Source organism: Plecotus auritus (genome assembly GCF_963455305.1).
Source record: "Plecotus auritus genome assembly, chromosome: 4".
In the NCBI taxonomy this organism is placed as follows: domain Eukaryota; kingdom Metazoa; phylum Chordata; class Mammalia; order Chiroptera; family Vespertilionidae; genus Plecotus; species Plecotus auritus.
This window is the reverse complement of record NC_137775.1, coordinates 840,315-859,901: the sequence shown is the minus strand read 5'-3', so window position 1 is coordinate 859,901 and position 19,587 is coordinate 840,315. Positions and strand designations below refer to the sequence as shown.

The following is a 19,587-nucleotide window of genomic DNA, read 5'->3' as shown; positions in this document are numbered from 1 at the left end:
GCGGTTCGCCCGGCGGCGGGGCGGCCAATCCCGGGCGTCCCCGGAGGAAACCACACGCCGGGGCCGGGGACAATGGTGGTGGCGGGTAGCAGAGCTGCCGAAAGCGTCCGGGCAGGTTTCTGGGGAGCGGCTGGGTCCCAGGCCCGAGAGGGGGCCGGGAGGGAGGAGGACCCTGTGGGATCGGTTCTTAACCCCAAACATGGAGAGCTGGGTGTCCCCCGTGAGTGGTGGTGGTCGCATCCGCTTGAACAGCGCGAACCCCCTGCGGTGCGCGGGGTCTGTGCCCCCGTAGGGATCGCTTTACCAGCCTGTCTTGTCTTTGCTTGAAGAAGGAGCTCAACGTCCATGTTATCTGTGGAAGCACCAGCTCTGGAGCACCCGTCGTGGGTGGCACCTGGGAACCTCCTGCTGAAATGTAATTCCTCCGATTGTCAGCCCCGTTGGTCTTTCTGGGGAAGGACGACTGTTCCTCTTGGACCCAGGGGTCCGCCTGTGCAGGGGGGAGCCCCTGAGCCCGCAGCTCAGGGAGGATCCACTTCCCACTCTGAACTTCCTGGTGGTGCGAAGCCCCTCGCATGCGGTTCCCCCAGCTGTACCCGGTGCTGTGCCCCCTGGGGGTGCTGGCGCCCCACCATGGCGGGAGAAGGTGCTGTGCCCCACCATGGCGGGAGAAGGTGCTGTGCCTCCTGGGGGTGCTGGCAGCCCCACCATGGCGGGGGAAGGTGCTGTGCCCCCTGGGGGTGCTGGCGCCCCACCATGGCGGGAGAAGGTGCTGTGCCCTCTGGGGGTGCTGGCGCCCCACCATGGCGGGAGAAGGTGCTGTGCCCCCTGGGGGTGCTGGCGCCCCACCATGGCGGGAGAAGGTGCTGTGCCCCCTGGGGGTGCTGGCGCCCCACCATGGCGGGAGAAGGTGCTGTGACCCCTGGGGGTACTGGCACCCCACCATGGCGGGAGAACTCTTACTCCGGGTGCGCTGGTTGCCAGCATTTTTTGCTGTTTTGTTTTTTTTGTTGTTGTTGTGTTCCCAGCCTGTTGAAGGTAGGCGAGGCTAAGCTGGTGTTGGGTAGGTTATGTCTATTCAATGCATTTTCGATTGACGATATTTTCACAAAGGATGGGTTTAATAGGCTGTAACCCCGTTGTAATCTGTAGATTTTGGGGTTCAGGTGGCCAGTTTGAACACTGATGTGTTAAGTGACTCCGGATTGACCACTCGTCTTCTGTCGTGATTTTATGAGTTAGCTGCTAGTAAGGAAGTTAGTGTGTGTGTTCCTAGACTTACCAGCGTCTTTCGGAAGGTGACAGGCAGTCATTTAACTTTCAGGGTCATGTTGTCTTTCAGAATAATGAGTTCATTTTTCTTGTCTCTGGTTTAAAAAATTCGGACGTAAAATATTATCTTGGCACAGAGTTGTTTTTCTGTCTGAATGGGTCTATTTATCATTGTTTTTCGAGAGCTTTACCATGTCAGGCTGAGAAAAGGAATATTTTTTTTCAGTTTAGTAATAGGTACTTAATGAGGTTTACTCTTTGGAATTTTAAATTGAGTTGGTGCTTTGAAAAATCCTCAATCAGAACAGATGATAGTTCACTGATTTCACGAAGTTCTGTTTTTAAGCGCCCAGTTGAAGTTGCTCTCTGTTTCCTTACGTGTGGGCATTTGTTGCAGTAAAGCGGGCCTGTCAGTGGGAGAGCCACTGTTTTTGTGGTGACTCTGCAGGTGAAAAGCGGCTGCCTACGTGTGTGTTTGGTTGAAGCAAAACAAACGTTGAAGAGCTTTTTCATTTTGTAGGTTTTCCTTCCTCCCCGGTTGTACCGGAACAGTTCCGTTTTCAGAAAAGATCTCCAGGATTTTATTAGAAGGCTTTTCATGATGAAATGAGTTGTTGTGTTTGAATGCCCATACGCTGTCTTCCTTGTTTTTTCATTGTCTGGGATCTAGGTTTCACTTCCTGTTGCGTTTCCTGGAGCAGCTTTGCATACCATGACGCTTATTCTGGTCTTGGAAGTTAAGCTCTGCATTTAATGTGTTGTAGCTTTCATTACGATGTAGGAAAACTTAATGCTAATTCATAAGTCACTGTTTCATTTTCAGTTGGCTTTATCTAAATGCCTGGAATTTTTTACCATCTTGACGAATTTTTATTCTATTGGGCCATCACAATCGTATTTCTCAGTTTTCTACAAGTCTGCCAGCGTTTGTTATGTTCAGCGCTGCAGAATGTGATTTGTAGGAATGAGATGTAGGCCTTATGGTTTTTTTGTTTTTTTTTAATATATTTTATTGATATTTCACAGAGAGGAAGGGAGAGGGATAGAGAGCTAGAAACATCGATGAGAGAGAAACATCGATCAGCTGCCTCCTGCACACCTCCCCACTGGGGATGTGCCCGCAACCAAGGCACATGCCCTTGACCGGAATCGAACCTGGGACCCCTCAGTCCGCAGGCTGACGCTCTATCCACTGAGCCAAACCGGTTTCGGCAGGTCTTACGTTTATACATTGGTGTGATCTTCTTGTGTATGTGTCTGAGAGTATAGCGTGGTTGGCTCCTTTTGTGGGAGGAACAGTGATCAGTATCTGTTATCAGCTCCCACAACTGCATTGATCATTTACAACGGGTGGTTTCCGGCAGCCTCGCTAACCGCTGATAATCCTGCGGTTTCTGTTTAGGGTGATGATAAGCTTGGCTTTTGGACTACATTCACTTTTTAAGAAAATCAGAATGTGTTTTAAAATCAACCTGGTTGTGTTTGCTTTTCCCTCCACCTTCGCATTTGGACGTATAAGGAGGGCTTCCAGAGGAAAAGCAGGTCATCTGTTATCACTGCGCATTTTTCAGCCCCTCCTCGGTTGGATCCTAGATTCTTTGGGAATTTCCAAATGAATTGATGACCTAAACTCGGTGTTGACGTATTATCACCAGGAGATGGATTTTAAGCTGAATTAATGTCTTGGTTATTGTGGAACACGGTAGTTCCTAACACAAGCTTCTTGGTCCCGTCCTTTTCTATCAGTAACCTTAAGGTGTTACCTCTGTTGGGGATTTCTGATGACTTCGGGTGGGACAGAGCTTCTTGCCGATCCTCACTTCCCACCATCCTCAGGGGCCTCTGCGAGCACCCTCAGGCCCCCCTGCCCTGTGGTGTCTGCTGCTTAACTTGGCCCTGTGCTGTCCTTACAGCCACGGTCCCCCTGTCTCCGTCCCTGGTCATCTATGGAGGCAAGAGCGTAGAGTGCTCTTTTTAAAAACATCCTTAGGTCTGTCAGACGGTAGGTGCCCAATAAATATATTGTGGGAAGAATATTGGCTATAGCTTTCTTTGTGCGCTGACAAGGCGTGGGGTGTATGCTTTTAGAAAACAGTGACACGTCCCTTAGGTTCTTCAGTGTTAAAGACCATGTTTTCGAGTCTCATTCTTTCGTATAAAGATTAAACTAAGGCAAAAGCTGTGGTAGGTAGCTGACCACTTCGCTTCGTAAGATGTTTTTTAAAGTCGTTTCTTTTGTTTATTGTTTCTCGAGTTCACTGCCTCCTTTTTTCACTGGTGAGAACAACAACCTGGAACTACACGTGCTTTACTAAAGGTGAATAGTTTAATACTTTTCTAACACTTTGAAAAACATTTACTTTTTATGAATACTTGTAAGAATAATTAGTTGTTCTAATACTTTTTATGAATACCTGTAAGAATAATTCGTTGTTCTCATACTCTGATTGATCTTGAGACGTAACGTGGTGGTGACCCATATTGCCCAGAGGGCTGTGTGAGAAGTAACTCCTGGCTGGTCAGCAGAGGGGAGTGAAGTCTCGGGGTGACGGAGTACCCGTGCGGAGCTTACAGCTCAGCCTGTGTCCCAGACCAGTGCTCAGGCCGCAGCTCTTCGTGACCCTGCAACTCACCTGGATTTGAAACTGTTTGAAAACATCCGTTGTGTTGTTGTACATCAGTGCTTCGGAAGGTCTTCTTTCTGGTGATTGATGTGTAGTGAGGTAGCTGCCAATGGCGTGTTTTTAGTATTTACAGGCATATCTGTGCCTTTTTGTTTGTTTTTATGACTTGAACCTTGGTGGCGATTATAAACTTTGTTTCCTGGAGTAACTGGTTCAGGTTTATATTTGTATGGGTGTGTGCTTGAATCTGAGGTACAGGCCTTGTCTAACATTGTTCAGTTATCTTAAATTAAAACTGTATCTAGACTAGCTTCAATTTGCTATCTTCCTGCCAATGAATAACTTCACTTGACGCAATTTATAGACTTCCTGGCATGTTAAGGCTGTAACTATAGGCTTTTCTAGAGCCATTAAATTTTGAACGTGGTTAATGGCGGAATACTAGTGGAAACAGTCCTTTCACGTTCCTGAAAACATATGAACCACAGAAGCTCAGGATATGGTACCAAATGGGCGGGAACCATAAGAAAAAAGGGTTTCTGGTTTTGTTCTTGGGGCTTTAATTGAGCAATGGTAGCGTGTAAAACATTATTACTCAGTGTTGGTGGTTAATTTGTTTATAAATGGTTTTACCAGACTTGAACTCTGGCATAATGTCAGAAAATGCTAGCAAGTATTATAGCAATTATTTTGATAGAAGCCTGTTTACCTTTATTATAAATAAAATGGCCATGCAAATAATGTGTGTGGAACGTAAGATTAAACTGACCTCTTACTTGGACGTTATTTCCAGGTTAGCTGGAGTGCTGGTTTTGTCTTGATGGACTTGGCATTCACCTTGAAGACGCCCAGGACTGGGCGGAAACTTGCTTGACCTACACTTACACTTGTGAGTTAGATCGTGAGCAGTGTGCCCAGCCCTGCAGACCCTGTGGCCAGGCCTGAGCGTGCCCGCCTGGGGGCTGACACCGACCCTCCGGCAGGGCCTGGAAGTCACGGGTGGTGTCTAGTCACAGGTGTGAGGGGACAGCAGGCCAGGCATGTGGTCAAAGCTGGACCATCTTTGCACGAGCAGAAGTGTTTTCTGAGCATTTCTAGTCCTGTACGGGGACGGACTAAGCAGGCTGGAGAGCTGGGGGGGGGGGGCGGGGGTTTGCTTGGCTCAGTCATCTGGCCGAGGTTTTGTTCTAGCGCCGTGAAAATAGAACACCTCCCTCATGTCTTGGCATGCGGGACTGACCAAAGCCACTGTGGTTTCACTTGGAAAGCGGTGATTTGATCAGGCTAAAGGGAGCAAGGGCAGAGGCTGGTGGTGTGTAAACCAGGGAAGTGTGTTCCCGGGAAGGTGGCTTCCTACGGACGGGGACGAGCCGAGGTTGCACCCCTGCACGCTGCGGTGTGTCGTGAATGGACGTATCTGGAGGAGCCGAGGTTGAACGGTTTACTCTGACGGAAAACAGCCACAGTTCCTGTACTTTTACTCAGAAGACATTTCTGTGACAGTAATGTTGGGAAGGCTAAGTTGTGTCGCTTACGGAAGGTGAGGCAGGAGCGTTTCCCGTGCTCGTCGGCGCGGTGATGTCCGCAGGCTCAGCACCCAGCATGCCTGGTTTTCTGAATGTCCTCACGATAGCGAGGGCGACCCGCTGGATGGAGCAGTGCGTCTGCCAGGACGCGAGGCGCGCACTGGGAGTGTCTCCAGACGCCAGGTGTGAGCAGGTGAGCTTGTAAACGGTGGTTCCTTTCCGTTCCTGGGGTTTGAACTTCCTTACGGGACTGGTGCCGCTCGTGCCCGGGGGCTCAGGCGGACTGGACGGGACCGTCCCCCGGAGCGTCAGGCGTTCCCTCCGGTCTTTACAGCCATCCTCCAGGAGGTGCGGCACTGTTGAGACGCGCTCCGCCACCATCCATGGGGAAACAGGTGACGGGTGTTTCCAGACGAGGTTGCATCCTGCCTCACAAACGCCACCTGAAGGTGTCATTGGTTTTCGTGGTCAAAGAGAGTGTGACCCCCCAAATTAGGACCCATGGAACATGCTCATCTGTGCCTGTAGTTGGGGTGTTTCTGTTGGCTAAGAGCAGTCCGGTCGGCTTGTTTTACTCAGAAGCATAGCTGTGGTTCTCTGTTGCTGAGTTCGTCCGTGTTGTGTTGAAAGGAAAATCTGCTCTTGGCGATTTAAACCGGCTGTTCCTCCCCACGTGCACTTTCTCTGTATCCTCGTTTCTGCTGGTGGCGCTCTCCCTGGTGACCACACATCACTCTGTGTCCTGATCTCTTACAGGAGAACGGATACCGTTTCTGCGTTACAATTTCCGTTTGTGCCACTGTTACCGGCTCTTGGTACTGAGACTGCAGGCTGCTCTGCGTCCAGGTCCCTGTGTTTAGGGGGACAGGAAACGGGCGCTCGTCTGACCACTGTTTGCCACGCCTGGTATGTAAGAACCATTGTGTTCTTAAAACGCGGACCGGCTACCGTATATGCGTGCTTAGTGTCAGGTCTCCACGCTGGGAAGTTGTCTTTCCAATGTGTTGTTTTTAGGAGGGTATTGATATTATTATCTGAGTAAATTTCTCAGCGCTCCCGACGTCGGCTGCTCTCAGGTAAACGTGGGTTCCACAAGTTGGAGATGCTCGCGTGCTTTGTCTTGAGATGTCCTAGAACGTGGTATGTAGCTCACCTAGAAGTTCTTGATACACATTCCCCATGTGGGCATGTGCATATTGAACTAACGTGCTCATGAGTGAGAGGAGAAAAAATACTCGTGTATTTGTTTCATCAGAGACGCTCGTAGGTGACAGTGTGCAAGCACGGCCGTGAGAAATGCTGCTCGTACAGGCTGATGCTGCTGCCTTGATCTGTGCTAATCAGTGTGCTGTCCGTCCCGCCCATCACTACCCTGCCCGTCGGACCAACGCCCGCCCCGCAGGAGAGCCGGCACTGTCGGCATCCGTGTGGAGAGTTTAACCCAACCGTGGGCAAACTACGGCCCGCGGGCCGGATCCGGCCCGTTCGGCTGTTCTATCCGGCCCGCAGAGCCGAAAGAGCGGAGGGTTCTCTTGCTCTCCCCTCCGCTCCTTCACTTTGAATTTATATTAGTTCACACAAACACTCCATCCATGCTTTTGTTCCGGCCCTCCGGTCCAGTTTAAGAACCCATTGTGGCCCTCGAGTCACAAAGTTTGCCCACCCCTGGACCTCACAGTTGACCCGAGGGTCCACAGGAACCCAGGATTCCTGGGCTTTAAGAATTTTGGTTTGAGCAGATTGAAAACAAATACTCTAATGTAGATATTGGAGTCCATATTTTATGATGTTTTCCATCTAGGGTATGAAGCTAACATATTAATATGACGAGGAAAGGTAGATTTCAGTATTATTAATTTGGTATTTCACGTGTTGTTACGTATTGGATTGTTTTTACATTTCTAAGCGCCTGTTTTAATTTTTACTGATGACGCACTTACATTTCTCTGTTGAAGAATACTGGTCACACCTAGTGAGAGTGGTGACCGGGAAATTCTGCCGCTCTGACGACTCGGGATAGACGTGGGCCACTCCCACTCGAGGGTCAGTTCTAGTCTGAGAACAGTGGTGTCCAGTGCACCCCACGTGGGTGGCAGGCGGGTGTGCTGTGGGATGTGGGCTGTGTCGGGCACTTGCCTGTCCTTTCGGCCCCTTCCAGTGTAAGCTCTGGATTTTGCTGACTCTCACGGTGTAAGGGTGTCTTTTTTATGTAGTTTTTGGTTATGTTTTTCCTTAGCTTTTTTATATTTCCTGAGAGAAAGCTAGACCTATAACCACAGTCTTTATGCTCTAAAACCTGCCATGTGTAAGACAGACTTTTCATACTTCAAAATAATACATGAATATATTTTTAAAATGCGTGTAGTGAAAACAAAATGTTGGAATATTGAGTTTATGTTTAAGATGAACAAATCTTCAGATTAATTTAGCTACTCAATGGCAGCTTGTTTTGCAACAAATGTGCTATGAATTCATGGCTAGGTGCAAGTTCATTTTGAATTTTTGGTGATCATTTCCTTTTGTAGGTAACATTACTAACTTATTTTGGTGATTTCAGTCACTTAGTGAAATGTGTTTATTATAAACATATTGCTTTAATTTATCAGGATAATAAAACACAGATAAGAAATCTTACTTGCTGAACCAGTGAATTGATAGAGGACTCATTCCTCTGTGGGCCAGCTAAACTGCTGCTGTTTCAGGAGGAGGAGCCGGCCAGGAGTACCATGGACAGTGTTTCTACCACATTGAACGTTGAGGTCTCGAATATTTTAAAATGTGTTTTTAATTTAAGTTTGGCAAAGGTAACCATGTTGAGTTCATGGTACCGTTAATATGTTTTATGCCAAACGTGCTGATTTCAATTTTAAAAAATTATTTTCATTGTTACCATTTTGAAATTACTACTTTGGGAATGTCAAGGACAATAGAATTAGTATCAGTAAATCTGGAGAAGCATGAAAAACATAATGTTATGTTTACTTCACTGTAGTAAGATTATATATTTAAAACTTTATTTTTTTCTATTATGAAAATAACTAGAGGCCCGGTGCACGGATTTGTGCACATTGAAAGGAAATTAATTAGAAGGTGGCCAGTGGGGCGGGACTGGGCGAGATGGGCCGGACACACCCTAGAGCCAACCTCCCGCAGCCCCTCCTCGGCGGCCACACCTGGGGCGGCGCTGGGGGGCTCGAAGGGCGTCTGCGGAGTGAGCGGGGTCCCTTGGCCTGGCCTGCGGAGATCAGGCCGAGACCGGCAGTCCCACATCCCCGCGGGGTCCCAGAGTGCGAGAGGGCACTCCGCAAAGTTGCTGTCTCTCGGCAGCTCCTGTGTTGAGCGTCTGCCCCCTGGTGGTCAGTGAGCGTCATGTTGGCCGGTCACGTAGGTTTTTGTATGTATAGGCGTGCTTATTTTAGAACATGGGGAAAAGGCTTGAAGTGTGCATGTATGTTCAGTTGTACCTGGTTGTTAATTATTTGTGCTTTTAACCACTACTGAGTTACTCTGTCAGGAACTTCGTTTTTAAAAGCAACTTAGGTTATTCTGCCCGGCTGGTGTGGCTCAGTGGTTGTGTGTTGACCTGTGAACCAGGAGGTCATGGTTCAGTTCCTGGTCAGGGCACATGCCCAAGTTTCGGCCTCAATCCTCAGTAGGGGACGTGCAGGAGGCAGCCAATCAATGATTCTCTCTCATCATTAATGTTTTTTTCTCTCCTTCCCTCTCTAAAATCAGTAAAAGTTTATAAAAAATATAAAAGCTACCGAGGTTACTCTGATGATAACTTTCATACTTAACGTTTTGCGAGGGCGTGCGTACTGCCTGCATGTGGTGTCGGTGTCGGTGCTTTGTGAGCGTTAGCTGTTAGTTCTTGGGGCGATCCTGGGAGGCTGTTCCCGTGCTGGTCTCATTTGTGGAAGAAGAAGCCAGGAGGCGGGTAACCTGCTGGAGGGTGTGCGGAGCTGGGGACCAGGCAGTCTGACTCGGCAGCTTTCTCCTAAGCCACTACGTTTGTAGAATTAGAAAAGGTAAAACCGCTGCAGTGGAAGTTTTATGGGGAAAAGTTAATAGAGTAATTTAGAGCGTAATTTTCAGGAAGAACCACAAGCATGATAAGAGTAATGGGGATCGCTTCTTGGCCTTTGGACTAAGATCAAGTGTAATGTAAGAGTCATGGGACCTGTTCAGGTACATTTATACCACATACCATGTGCATGTATGTGTAGATCTTGTGCATACATATGTTCGTGAAGGGTTCATTTCCGTCCTGACCTTTTAAAGCCCTGTTGTTATAACTTCACCGTTCACATCTGAGAAGGTGATCCTGGTTCTCTGTCAGCGTGGTGCGTGCTGTTTTAGTTTCCCACCACGCACGCTGTGTCAGCCCCAAGTTGGAATGGGAGTGAAGGGTCGGAGGGGTGCTGTCCAGTGCCCGAGGAAAAAAGTAGGCAGGACCGCCTGAGGTGCTGGACTGGGGCTCACACCCTTTCTGATGGCATGGCTGTGATTTGGAGTTTGGGAATGCAGGGACCAGTTCATCGAGTCCTTTTCCCTGTCGGGACGTAGCCCTTAAAAACTCAGCAACTAAACTTACTTGTTCTCATCACTTCTGGGGCTCACTTAGTTTAATTCCATAAAGTTTAAAAAATATATATACTTTTATTGATGTCAGAGAGGAAGGGAGAGGGAGAGAGAGAGAGAAACATCCATGATGAGAAAGAATCATTGATCGGCTGCCTCCTGCACACCCCCTAGTGGGGATCGAGCCCACAACCTGGGCCTGTGCCCTGACCAGGAATCAGCCGTGACCTCCTGGTTCATAGATCGATGTTGAACCGCTGAGCCACACCGGTTGGGCAAATCCCATAAAGTTTTGCTTACATGTTAGCTGTGACTTTCCCCAGGTAATGTTTGAATTTCAGCAGATAATTCCTTGATTGTTACCAACAGTTCCTTAACATCTGTCAAGCAAACATCTGCCATTCCCAAACAAAAGGGGATTTTTAGACAAAATGGCAGTTTTCGGGAACACCCTAGTGCAGCGGTCCGCTGACCCCTGGTGGTTCGTGAGGCCCGAAAGGCTGGCGGCCACTGGCCTGTAGACCTTCTAAGATCATGCAGGTTCGCTTCTCTGGTCCTGAGTCTGTTTCCTCTTGTGAGACACAGTGGAGCCTGGGGGAGGTTTCCGGGGGGAAGTTAGGAATCAGCCCCTGACTCTGGGGTAGAGCGCGTGTTAGCACAGCCACGTTTGTGGGGCCGGGGACCCAGTGCTCGCTGCGAGCTACCGGACGGGTAGCATGGTGCAAGCGTGTACCTTCCGCCTTCCACCTGTGCTCCTCCCTTCCGTCAGCCGGATGCAGCAAATGCCTGCACGTTCTTATGGCTCCTATTCTAGCATAAAATATAATTTAAAAAGTTACCTTTTTTTTACCAGGTGGCACCCAAACCTCCAAATGCTATGTGTTTGTGATTTGCACAGCTTCTGAGCGAGCTTCTGGTGCGTCCGGAGGCATCTTGTTAGTGTAATGACATTTTTAGACATTTTACCTTCAGTGTGTGATTACAAACGCTTGTGATTGGTATCACCAGCTTGACTCTTGGGAAACATGGTCAACTTTACATTAAATACAGTGTAATTATTGTTCGCTTCTGTGAACTTGTGTCTGAGCAGGAGGGTTGAAATAGTTTAGCGCCCGTGTCGTGGGCCCAGTGGTATGAGAAACGGCTTCTGTTGCATATCTGGTTTTGTTTGTCTTTCGGTGGCTTCGCCCTGCTGGAACTTGACATTCATCGTGGCTAACGCAGCATTCACTCATTCACTAATGTTTGTTGAGCGGGTGGTGTGGGAGGCTTTGTTAGGGACGGGGCCCACAGGAGGAAAGAATGAAGGAGCCTGGGATCTCCAGGACGGACGGGAAGCGGACTTACCGCGATAAGGGGCCCATTGTGCCGCCAGGAGAGCCGAGGAGCCTCCACAGCTCTGGCCAAGGGCAGGCTGAGGTTGAACCTTGGCCCTCCTCCCCGCCCCATTTCCAAGGTCGCTCCTGGGGAAATCGCCTGCTACATGCCAGTCACTGTGTAGTGGTGGGCATGCAACATGTAATGGACACGGGCCTCTTTTCAGACAGCCCCCGTTCTAGTATGTAAGACAGATTGAAGATGTGTCGACAGTGGGCAGTGCTGTGTTTGGATGCAGGGTGGGCATGCTGAGAGGGAAGGAGTGGCATAGAAGTACAACGGGGGTCGGGGGTGGGGGGGGCATTACTGCTGTCCAGATCTGGAGGGAGGGTTAGAGAGAAGGTGCCACCTCCTGCGGGTTCTGCTCCGACACCTAACTCCTCTCACCCCAGCCTTCGTTGCTCCCAGTCCCCCTGCCCTCCTAGACTGCTTCTCCCGGAAGGAGCTTGGCTTTCTAATTGCCAAAGGCAGCTGCCGGGGCAGGACCCTGTTCCTCTGTGATGGCTTATCTGTGTCTTCCTCCCTCACCTCCTTGCTTGGATTCAGTTTGCTCGCCTCTCGGCAGTTTAAGTACGTGCGTGTTTAATGCTGGAGTCAGTCCTCCACTGGCTTTTTATTTTTCATTAAAAAGTGCCTGAATTAAGTGGGGGACCATTGTCCTGAGCTCAAGGAGGCAAATTGACATCGACTGTAGCTGACATAGTATACGTAACTAACAGACTCATTTAGATGCTAAAAAATTGGCGGCTACTTATTCCTCGGTCCCAGGTTGCTCTGCGAGAGGGTTAGTGGGGGGGGGGGGCTGATTCCTGGTGGCTTCTTGCTGTCACCCACGTTTCTCTCTCCTTTGCCAGGAGGTCTGCCTGGATTTCAAATACCGGTTCCCTCTCCCTGTATTGATGTGTATTGCTGTCATCACAGACTCTGCACAGTGTATGTTCTAGGCCAGGTGATCTAGGTCAGTGGTCAGCAAATGGTGGCTCGCGAGCCACATGCGGCTCTTTGGCCCCTTGAGGGTGGCTCTTCCACAAAATACCACGGCCTGGGTGAGTCTATTTTGAAGAAGTGGCGTTAGAAGAAGTTTAAGTTTAAAAAATGTGGCTCTCCAAAGAAATTGCAGTCGTTGTGCTGTTGGTATTTGGCTCTGTTGACTGATGAGTTTGCCGACCACGGGGCTCGGTGATTGATCTGGTCGTGCCTTTGAGGTTAGGCTGGCAGCCCGCTGGTGAGTGTTCCTCAGGGAATGGTGGGCTTTGCTGGCGCTCAGTCCTCCGCCTCGGTCATCTCAGCCCTGTCCAGTAACGCGTTCGCACATGGCCTATAAATAAAGGCCGACAAACGGAGCCCGCGCTGTGTTTGATTTCGGTGGCCGGTCTGGGAGGGGAGGATTCAGGAACTGGAACACGCCACGAGCAGTAGCCGGGAGAGGAACGGAAGGTAACGGGAGGCCCGTAGGAAGTGAGCACTTGGTGGCGGGTAGAGTTGAGATTGTTTAGAGCTGCAGCATTCTCTCAGAGCAGCCTGTGGGACCTCTTCGGCCTGCTGATCGTTACCTTGATAGATCTCTTTGTTTCCGGTCCATTCCGTACTGAAAGGTCCTGCTAGCTCTCCCGGGCTTTCCAGACGGCCAGAATGTTGGTTAGCCGTTCCTGACCTCCTCCCTGCTGTTTGGGGAGGTGGAGCTGCGTGAAGTCAGGGGCATGATGATGAGAAGAGAACCTTGCTATTGGCCGGATTGAAGAAGGAGCCATTAGCACCAAAGGGCACTGTCCAACTGGGGCTCGTGCCTGAACCCTGAGGCCGCGGGGACAAGGACCAGGCTGTGCCGTTCTCTGCATTTTGAGCCCACCGGAGGAGGATGTGGTAGGCCCAGCAGGTGACGGATGGTTATGTATGTGAGGAAACTAATGAACGTTGATCAGCGAGGTCTGTTAGGTTCGAGGAGCAGGAAGCGGGAGTCGGGGACCAAGGCATGTTAAAGAGGAGGTTATTCCGCACTAACGAGCGAGGTTCATGACGGAGGAGGTAGAAAGACCAGGATTAGAGGACTGGGGGGAGGAGAAGAGGGGGACCCAGCCGGGCTGCCTCGCAGACTGGGAGACAGCAACACGTGCAGCCGTGAGCAGGGGAGGAACGGGAAGGGGCGGGGCCCAGGGCACTGGGCACGCGCTGATTGGTGGTTGAATGTCTCGGGGATGTCCCAGCGCAGACCCCGGTTACGTCATAACTCCACCCACCAGTTGGGGGGAGGGAGGGTCTATCAAGGCCCGGGCTATTACATACACACTTAGGGTACATTTGACATCTCTTGCTAAGGCTTCAAAAGTCTGGCCCTGCATTTCTTTAGAAATTGAGTGTCTTACTTCAAAGCAGACTGTGATTAAGTGAGTGTAGCTCATGCAGATAGACCTGATAGCTCACAGTAAGAGGTGCCGCTGCTTTTCCCTGGCCCTGCGATCTGCTCGGGCGGTTGGAGCCTTAGTGTTAACGTCCGTATCTGCTGACTTGGGAGAAAAGTCTACTTGGGACAGTGGGTACTTGGCTGAACAGTAAGGAAAGCTTTTCCAGATGAGTAGTAACTGACCTGTTTTTACTCAAAAGGAGGCTAAAGGTAAGTTTTAGAAGAGGCGATACGGAAAAACCTGTATTCTGCTAAGATTTATGTGGATTAAAACTTAGTTCATGTGTTTCGAACGGAGCCCATCGAGTATCCCCTCCCCTTCCCTTTCCCAGCTATCCCGAGGTGTAGCCACTGCTAAGAATTTTTAGAAAAGATCTTTTAAATTTTATTCTATACTTAGAAATGAATGTGTATATTTTTGAATTTCATGTTATAAAAATGGGGCCATATGATGTGTACTTTTTACATGTTTTATTCAAGAAATTCTTCCATATGTGTGTATGTGTGTGTGTATATATAACATTCTGTCTTGCTTTCAATAGCTGTGTGATGTCCCCTGTCCTAACCGTGTCCTTATGCATTACCCAGGCGCCTTAACTCTCGAGGGTCCTGCTTCAGGGATGTTGCTGAGGGCATTTCGCAGGCCTGTCTTCCTTCAGTTTCCTACTTCCATGAGCGGTTTCTGGAAGTGGGATTTGAGTCAAGAGGCTCAAATTGAAAATCTTTGCTAGACTACCAGGTGTTATTTAGAAAGCCTGTTACAGTTTTCACCCCCACTGGCATGGGTATGACCTTTAACCTAACACGGGATATCGCAAGGTGAAAGCCATTGGTTTCAGAATTCACATTTCCTTGCCCGTCATTGACGAGCATCTTTCAGGAACGTCTGGCCATCGTTGTACTTCCTTTTTGTGGGAAGTATCTGTTTTCCTGCGGGAATATTTTTAAAAGTTTTACTGATATGTGAAAATGCGTTTAATAAAACATCATGTCCTGTGTTTATAATTGTTTTCTCCCAGGCATTTTGGACTTTTAATTGTATGCTACGAGTGGGTATGTTTTATTGGTTCATTTGCTTATTTTTAAGGTACTAATTATAAAACCAAGAGAGCACTTCTAAACCTGAATGCCTCACTGAGTGATAGCTGGCAGCTCGTAGCTTTTCTCTTTACTTTCCCATTTAGTGATCACCGCATCGTCACCAGAGTTTGAACAGTCTTTTCTTAAATCGGGCTCACGTCTGTCAAACTCTCTAGCATAGACTTACGGTATCAGAAAGAGGGCTACAGGTAGATAGGTTTGTTCCTGAGGTCTTCCATCGTTGACTACTTGGGATATTTTGCTTTAAAGTCCCCAATTTTCAATATGGCTATAAAAATACTGAATTTTACTTAATCAATTTTATTCATTGAGAAGATTCTCAAAATGAACTATAGGGAAATATATATTGCAATGAAGGAACTTAAGAACTTGCCTAAAAAATCAGAGCATGAACTTTTTAAAAAAGTTCCAAAATAAGTCCTGAGCTTTGTAGAGACCAGCCTGTTGGTATCTATAAACAGTTAAGGTTATGCGACTACTTAAAACTTCCTTCTCATTTGTTTGGTATTTGTTATGGTGATAGGATGTGTATTATCTTCAGTTTGTTATTTCCACAAAGATCACAGTAAGGAGAATAAGTCAGGTTAAAAAGGATGCTTAGCATTGAAAAAACAGGAGTTTTGTTTTCTGGTGTACCTCACAGATCAGCGGCCAACCTCGCGGACCTCACTGACCACCGGTTGGCGACCCTGTTACAGGATCTTCCCTGTGATTTGGGAGAGGGGGCTGTTGGAAGCCTAGTAAATGGCTTTTCAGGGGCATTACTCATTGTAAACGTCATAGATAGAGCGGATGAAGTATAAACTGTGTACTGTGTAACATACTCCGCCAACTGGTTCTGCATTGTTAAGACAATCGGTTATTATAGCATTATTTTTTCAGTTTGGTTTTTGGTTGATGTGAGCCTGTCACTTATAAAAGAAGAAAAACCCAGTGAGGAACAGCTATACTCTGCTCTCAGTTTGAGGAGTTTAATTTTAAAGACAGAAGTTACATTTTAGAACTTTTGCATTGCTTTTGCCCCAAGGGGCCTGACTTCGGACTTCACTGAAGCCCTCCTGTCCACGTCATCATTTCTCCCTCTCACAGGGACAGCAGCAGTCCCCCCCCCCCCACGGCCCCTCCTCCACGTGCCGCCCGCTCCCCCTTCCTCCGCGCTCCCTCCCTCCCGCGGTGAAATCTCTCTGTGGTGTTAAGTGCTGATACGCTCCAGATGTCTATCTCCTGGCGTGGCCATCGCCCTGCACGTAACATGTCCAGAACTGGACTCTGCTTCGCCTGCAGCGCTCTATCTTAGCAAGCATCTGGCATTTCAGTTTTATCAGTGGTTTGTGCCCACAACCTTGCCATATTCACTCTGACTCATTTCTTTCTCTCGGTCCTCATATCTAATCTGCCAGCGATTCTGGCAGCTCTCCCTTCAAAACATTTTCACAAGCTAACCGCTTCTCCACATCTCCACGCCTCGCTGCTGGCCCGTCAGGCCCCCACCTGGGCTGGTGGAGTGACCTCTTACCTGGTTCCCCCAGCGCCCAAGTTTGCCCTCCGCAGTCTGTGTCTCACGCGGGGATACACTTCCAAACCTTAAGGCACATAACATACTTCCCCAGCTCTAGCCCTGAAGGACACCCTTCCCCCGGAAGTCTGATGCCAGGCTCTGCCGGGGGGTCCTCACGCCGTCCCCCTGTAGTTGGGGCTTTGTCCGGGAAGTCTGATGCCAGGCTCTGTCGTGGGGTCCTCACGCCGTCCCCCTGTAGTTAGGGCTTTGTCCGGGAAGTCTGATGCCAGGCTCTGCCGTGGGGTCCTCACGCCGTCCCCCTGTAGTTAGGGCTTTGTCCGGGGAGTCCCTCCCACTTCTGTGCCTCGGGGTCTTTGGGACTCTCTGCTGTTTAATTCTTGGGTCTCCCCGTCTGTCATTACTGGTGTCTGCTCCTGCCAGATGATGAGTTCCGTGAGAACAGGTACTGTTTTGTTCCTTATTTCCCCCATCGCCTGGAGTTAGGGATGAGGAGGGATGCTGGTGGTGACTTAATGGGGAATAAAAATGTTCCATCCCTGAGGCTTAATGTGGGCTGTGTCTTCTTTGGTCACTAAATTGTAGTTTTCATTTCTTTTTTTAATTCATTCATTTTTAAAACCTTTATCATGGATTGTAATTCCCACATTCCCGAATGTTTACGTTTTTAACACAGCTCAGAAGCATCGCTGTGAGGTGAGCTCTGTCTCTGAACGGATCGGGGCCCTCGCTGTGGACATGTGATCCGGGGTGGTGGTTACACGCAGGGCGATGGCCACGCCCAGAGCACTTGTGGCCAGTTCTCCCTTTCCTTCCTCTCCTGCTCCTGAGGATCGTTACTGGGAACGGGGAGGACCTTTGTCCCAGAGAACTCGGCCTGCGCTTCCGCGCCGCGTGGGAGGGGGGGGCGGGGGGAGCGCCCTCTCGCCGGCAGCGGTTTGCAGGCTGCCTCCCTGAGTTTGCGTAACTCTCAGGTCACGTCTCCCTGTGCCCCAAGTGCTCCATCCAGTCTGTCATTTCATTTAATTCCCGGTCAGCTAAAGACGTGTGATTACCTCCATTTCCTTCAGTGGAATGAGGCCAGAAAGTTTAAGGAATGAGTAGCTAGACACAGTGAGCCAAAGGCTCTTCTGCCTTACCTCCCTCCTCCCCGTCTCCGCTCAAGAAATAATTACTAACTTGCAGTTGGTAAGTAATAGTTGACTTATTTTAATTGCTCTGTAGTATCCGTGGTCCAGTTAGTTATCTCGACTCTTGTCTGGGGGATGACCAGGTCGTTTGTATTTTCCCACGGTTCCAAGTGTGGGTTTAATGGACACCCCGTCCTTAGTGCCTTCTGCTCTCGTGAAGAGGTTAGGATGGATGCCTACAAGTGTAATTTCTTGGTCATGGGCCGTGCACAGATTCTGTTTTACCAGTTCTCCCAAGTGGATCATTGAGATGGTTATACCAACTTACCTTTCAAACTTCAGACTGTCCCACATCCTCAATACATTCATTTTTTATAAGCTGGAATCATGCAGAATAATAATTATTTACATTACCCTGATCTCGGCGAGTGAACATGTTTTCTTATGTTAGTGGTCATTCAGATTTTATCTTGGAATTGCCTATTTATCAGTATGTATTTTGTCCATCTTTTTCCCAGTGATTTTGTTTGGAAAAATTATTGCCTCTTTCTCGTTAACTTGTAGGAATTATTATACATTTTGATTACTAGTCTTTTGTATATTAGGTATTTTGCAGATGTGTTTTTGTTCATGTTTTTTTTTTTTTTTTACTTCTTACAGTGTCTTTTGTCACTTAGGTTTTAAAACTTGTGAAATGTGGTTGGTTCATCAATGTTTTTCTCTTGTTTGATGAATACGTGCCATGTTTTATTTTGCAAGTTTTACAGTTGGACTTTTTATACTTAGATATTTAGTCCAAATGCTTTTAACATGGTAGCCGTCCCCTGCACAGCCTGATGGCCCAAGGGCCATCTCCTGAGGGGCCCATCCCACATCCTGGCTCCCTCTGGTTTCTCTTTTCTCATAGAAGCTTGGCAGGTACTTAAGCAAGTGTTTGTCTTTTGTTACCTGTCATGTAGCAGAAGGGTGACTGATGGCTTGGCCTGCCATGTTACCGCGTTGCTGGAACTGGCAGCGGTACAGCCTGTGTTTGTCCACCGGGGTAAGAGGAGTGGTGTTCAATGGTTAGAAATGTGACCTCTTGTTTCAGACGTGCCCGCGTAAGAATTCCGTCCCCCGGGGATCAGCTTTGTGATGATGGCAACTTGATCTTCCCGAGGCCCACGCCTTCACCTTTAAGACCGGAAAATGATCGCACTTGCCTCATAGGGTTGTTAGATTTGAAGTAGATGATGCATAAAAATCACTCAGCACAGGCAGCCGAGATATGTTAGATAATCTTGCTGTTTGTGTTGTTATCATCATTATTTGTTTTTCTTTCTTTCCCTTGTTTTGTTTGCCATAGCAGAACACCTTGCTTGTTCATGTCAGGACAGACATGTATAGCCACCTGCTCAGCCTTGTATTAGTGGATGTCACTGGTGGGGGGAGGGGGATTTTCAGCAGCAGGTTTAGGGTTAGTGTTGTGTGCTTTAGGTTGATTCTGCAGTCCATATCTTAAATTGAAAAAAATCTTATTTGTTGCTGTTTCTTATTTTGTGTGCAGTTATATCTAGAAATAGTAATAACTTCAAAAGTATACTTAAGTGAGACTTTATGAATAATAGTAACTTTATATATAGAAACAGCAGCATTGACTTTGAGGTTTTGGTTTAGTGGAACCTAATCTTATCAATTTCTGTATCTTTGTCTTTGAGTTCCTATCTATGATGTAGGTATTCCACTAATTATCTAAGGATTTATTCCAGAATGTCCTTTTTTAGTCCATATATGTATGTGTTGGCTTGGGACATTTTTTTAACAGTGGGGAAGATTCTCGAATAGGGCTTGAAAGTATTATCTAGTGAACAGAATCTGTCTATCTATATAAGAGCCTCAGCGACCATTCGACTGGTAACTATGACACGCACTGACCACCGGGGGGCAGATGCTCAGCGCACAGGCATGGAAACATGGAACAGACTGATGAATCTCAGAGGGAAGCGGGGAGGGCTGGAAGAGATTAACCAAAGATCTTATATGCATACTAGAGGCCTGGTGCACGGATTTGTGGGGTCCC

General features: G+C 48.3%; 1 protein-coding gene across 21 annotated transcripts in view; it reads left to right on the top strand.

Moving 5' to 3' along the window:
• The window catches only part of AFDN (afadin, adherens junction formation factor), a 106,960-nt gene that overhangs the window by 1,221 nt on the left and 86,152 nt on the right, over positions 1-19,587 (top strand). The gene's annotated exons all lie outside the window — the stretch shown is intronic.